Source organism: Montipora foliosa, chromosome 5, assembly GCF_036669935.1.
Source record: "Montipora foliosa isolate CH-2021 chromosome 5, ASM3666993v2, whole genome shotgun sequence".
Classification (NCBI taxonomy): domain Eukaryota; kingdom Metazoa; phylum Cnidaria; class Anthozoa; order Scleractinia; family Acroporidae; genus Montipora; species Montipora foliosa.
In genome coordinates this window covers 5315293-5320292 of record NC_090873.1, presented here as the reverse complement: position 1 = coordinate 5320292, position 5000 = coordinate 5315293, and the positions used below count along the sequence as shown (strand labels likewise).

General features: G+C 42.4%; 1 protein-coding gene across 1 annotated transcript in view; it reads right to left on the bottom strand.

Annotated features, from left to right (window-relative positions):
- Nucleotides 1–3122: 3122 nt before the first annotated feature.
- The window catches only part of LOC138003458 (nicotinate phosphoribosyltransferase-like), a 19298-nt gene continuing 17420 nt past the window's right edge, over nt 3123–5000 (bottom strand). The window contains exon 12 of the mRNA XM_068849541.1: nt 3123–5000. This exon is cut by the window's right edge and continues 764 nt beyond it. The gene's annotated coding sequence lies outside the window, so the exon portion shown is untranslated.

Sequence of the window (5000 nt, the reverse complement as noted above, 5' to 3'; positions counted from 1 at the left end):
AAAAACCTCAATTAGGCCTAGGGTTAGCCAAATTGAGGGTTTTGGGTCACGTTTAAAACGGCAAAACAATGACCTGCAACGAGGGGCCTATGGAATGTGACCTGTGTTTTATTTAGACCCGCCGCAGTCGCTCCTATTATTACGACACAAGCAAAACCTGAAGGATTCTGGTACTTGTAGTCAACTGTCCAATTCCGACCGACCGTGCTCTAAGACGGCGACATGAACGCAAACGTAGCCGAGTGTTTTGAAACGCGGTGGTGGTTGAGGGAGTGAGGGCTTCGTTGTACACAAGGCAGGAGTAAAATTCTCAAAACTCCTACAGCACCCTTCTACAACATTATTCTTGTCGTCGAGAGCCGTCTGTGAAAAAGTTACCCTGTCCGACCACGTGGAATATTTTCACTAGGGACATTTTTGGTACTGAAACAAGGGTGGGGGGGACAGTGCCCCCCCCCCCCCCAAAAAAAAAAACCGCACCCAATATTCTCCACTCCACTGACTCTTTGGAGCCGAAATATAAAAATGACAAGAGGAGACAAGTCCAACTCCAACGAAATTACGACGACAGACAGAAGATGGAACAGGCATTTTGAACGGAGACAAGAGAAAGTACTGCTAAACTCAGGACGAGCAAGGCAAGCTCCGTTTCACCAATACACCGCGCACTGGTTGCTCAGTTGGTTGAACAAGGGGCTGTCATGCGGGAGGTCGCGGGTTCTTAAAATCAGGATCTTAAAATAAGTGAGGAGAAAGTGCTGCCTTTGTAATTTGATCTGCAAATGATCAGATTTTCAAGTCTTCTCGGATAAGGACTATAAACCGTAGGCCCCGTCTAACGACTTACGTGTTCATAAGTTCCCTGTGTGATGTTAAAGCCTGGTCCACACACTATTCGAAAAGAGTAGGGGATGTAGTCCCCGGTGTTGTTGCTGTCCTGTTCTCTCCAGCAGAAGTGGCCGGCTAGCTTGGCAGTGATGTCTCTAAAAGGGCTTAAGGCGCTGTTACACTGCGAAATGTTTCGTGCAACTTGTCTCGCAATGTTTTGGCGACATTGTGGCAGGACAAGTTGCACGAAACATTTCACAGTGTAACATACCCTGCAACAGCCAAAATCGTTGCGAGACAAGTTGCACGAAAAGTAGAACTTAATTCTACTTTAGGCAACGGCTCTTGAAACTTGTCTCGCAACAAATTTTGGCCGTTGCAGGGTATGCTACATTGCGAAATATTTCGTGCAACTTGTCCCGCCACAATGTCGCCAAAACATTGCGAGACAAGTTGCACGAAACATTTCACAATGTAACAGCGCCTTTACGGTGTATGAGGCCACTTAAAACTACCTAGCAGAAACAGCCGCAAGTGAAAAGGGAACTTTGCCGAGTGCTGGAACATGTAGATGTAGATGTAGATGAATACAAAATCAAGATCGCAAAACAAATTCAAAATCACTTATTAGCCCAATCAGAAGCTTCGTAAGCCAACAGGAGAAGTGCAAAAGTAATTAATAAATATCACCAGGACAACTCATAAAACTATTACCAGTACGAAGATTAGAGTAATAATTATCGATCCTAATGTTACCCAGCTTGGCAGAGACTCCCTTGATTGCCCCCTCAAATGAAGCAAGGATGTCCTCGATGTAATCCAGAACTCAAACGAATAATTAAACTCTATAAACCTACTCAACGGCTGAAGTGACGTTGTACTGACGTCACACAGGAGCTCATCAAGACGAGACTCGTTCTCGCATACTTCACCGAGGACTCGTCCCTTTCCCGAGTAGATTTCTTTACAGAACGCATAGCCTCGCATGAAATATTAAGCACGCCCACTGTTGTCAAAGCCAATCAAAACAGAGCTATCTCGACATCAAGAGAAAAATATGATATTTTTCACGGGAAGAACCTGTTCCTAAAAACAAATTTACTCGCAAAGGTCTTGACTCAAGGAATTAGTGGAGATACAGGCACCCCTTGATGACCTTCTGCGTCACGTCGCACATGCGTGACAGAACATCGAGCAGACGATCCCTGCAGGGGTTTCCTTTTCCTTCTCGCTAGACAGGGAAATCAAGGAAACCTGTGCCAAGCAAGGTATCCTAAAAGTACAGAGGATACATTAATAATTCCAATGATTGAGGGACAAGTTTGTCAAAACGTTTCCAAGTGCGAAATTTTGCAGTTCGTGTTTCTTTCTGACTGGACTGAAAGTTATACTCAAGGACCACCTTTTTGGGTGGAAAAAGTAATCCAGACTTTTGACAAACCAGTCCCGGGTTCTAAACAAAAAATCTGTCCTCCTAATTGTAGTAAGGGAGATATACGGTGATGCGGACCTCGGTAACTGAAGAGATGTGGTGCGCTTTCCATTCGACCACAAATTTCGAAAAAAACGGGCAAGGAATGACTGGAACGGAAATACTCCGGCAAAAAAAAATTGGAAATTTGGCTACACTTCGCGAAGTGGTCTTGAAATTCCAGAATTCCGGAACGACCAGAAAACCCCGTTCCATTGGTCTATTCATCCTCGGACACAATTGCTGTCAATACTAGTTGATGCGACTGGATTGGAGCGGCCAATCCGAAAATGCTGTTCCATTAGCCACACGAAATTATCGAGATTTTTAACCAAAACTTCAAGTCGAATGGAAAGCGTCCAAGGCTTTTTGGTATTAACTAGAGGATAATCAAGAAGAAAATCCGACCACCTCTTGAGGGGTCATCATTTCACTAAAATGACTCAAATTTAAAGAAATTGTTTGAATAAGAAGTTTATACAGATGCGTGCATATCTCTTTTCCTCGTTTATTGCGAGCTTTGTCGTGTCAAGGCACAGTTTATTCACAGATTCTTCGAGACTAAATTTCTAATCAAAGCCGTGTGTCAAGAAAATGGACACATCGTTAAATACAGTATAATTTACCCTTGTACCAGTGAATACCGCTTAAATATTAGACAGACGAGCTCTCTTTTTTGTAAATGTCGACCAGATTTTCCGTGGTTTCAATAGTAACATAATGGAGACTTTACATCGTACAACCTGGGATAAAAGAGATTCCTGCCGTCCAATCAAAATCGATTAATTTTGTTTCGTGTTATCAAAAAAGTGGTGCTTTATTACTACTCTAGCTAACTTGACTCGTAAACCATCACCATATCAACCATCAGCTTGTACATGCTATTTAGAGGATTTCAGCGAGATTGTAAACCTGATTTCCACGATTGATCAGTATGTGAGTTCATCTTACAGTTTCAATACATTGTCAGACAGACAGGTATTGAGAATGAAGATTATTATCAGCCAAGGGCTACTGTCTTGATGTAATACTAAATTCTCATTACTATTCAAAAGAGATCTATGGTAACAGTTAGGAGAATGAACTTTTAGATCATAATATATCATGAGATATCACTACTTGGTTTTAATTTTAATCATTTCACGGTACGCGATACTATATATACTAAAACGAAAAACATCAAAACTAGAGGAGAGGGGCACATCAATGCGTAACCTTTGGGAGGAGGGGGTGACATGCATGCTCAGTAAGAGGGGTGGTATCAAATTTCTTTTTGAACTCATTGATAACCGAAGGCAACGACACAACTGGTGACTTGGAGCTGCAATCGGCAGATTCAGAAGACGATTAAGGGGAGGTAAGGCGATGAGCAACCGGCGTGTGGGGAAATGGAGGTGCTACAGCGAACAGCGACACGAGGTGCCGTTTTGTTCGGGACACTGTTATCAATAAGCCATTTTCGAGTCATGTCTGCCTCCTCTTCAAAGCCAGTCTAAGTGCGAAGTTTTGTGACGGTAATTAGTTCTACCGTACTTTACGTATGAATGTACTTTACGTACTTTCGCGCTTAGACTCGCTTTGATGAAGAGGCAAACATGAACTCGGAAATAGCCTATTGCGTAACCGAGCAAATCAAGTCGTAAATCATGGTCGATTTGAAGCTTATACTATAATATAGGTGAAGGAAGGGGGGACTGGTTGAAATTCCTGGGAGATCAGAGAGCGGTACAGAGCTAAACGGAGGGGGTGGGGTGAGGGCACTACATAATTTTTCAGTGGGGTGAAGCTCACCTTTCAACCCCCTCCCATTTCCATAACTCTCAAAAATACTGCACAGCTCAGTTCTAATTAGAACAAAAGGGGAACGTGGGAAATACACAATCAGGCTCGTATTAATCAAATACCGGACGAGAGACATTGGCTCCGGTTGTGAAAGAAATTCTTATTATTAAAATTAATGTAAAGTAAAGTATTACTATTAGACCAAAGCCTGATTCCCACCTGTGTGATAAGCGGCAAGAGATTTTATGTATCACAGCCAATTCAGCAAACAACATAAGCTGTACTTCATGAATTAGAAGTTGCCGACAGTCTGCACTTTTTTGTTTTAAAGCTGAGCAGTGCATAAGCACTAGCAAAATGAATAGGCCATTTCCGAGTTCATGTCTGCCTCCTCTTCAAAGCGAGTCTAAGTGCGAAGTTTTTGTGATGATGATTGGTTCTACTTTACATATGAAAGAAAACTAATTATCATAAGAAAAACTTCGCACTTAGACTCGCTTTAAAGAGGAGGCAGACATAAACTCGGAAATGACCTATTGTGCGGATGGCACCGATCACCTAGCGAACAACTAGGCCCATATGAGTCGCCCTGTTTCCGTGCATTATTGAACCCTTTTTTTTTACTCTATTTTTGCTCTCCAAAATGTGTATCACTTTGCCAATTCTTTTAACGTGCTGAAAACAAAATCGAAAGCGTCAAACACTAAGGTCACTGCGTAGACCGTAATTTCTTGCTGCGCGAATATTTTTTATTGGACAAACCGGAAAACTGCGGGAGACTGGCTAAACTCCTTTAGGTGGACAGATCAAGAGAAACAGTTCCTGACTAAAATAAATTCGCCAGAGTCAATTCAGAGTCAGGTGGGAGACTTCATAACAAATTTATCACAAACATCTTTAGGGTCAAACAAGGAGACAA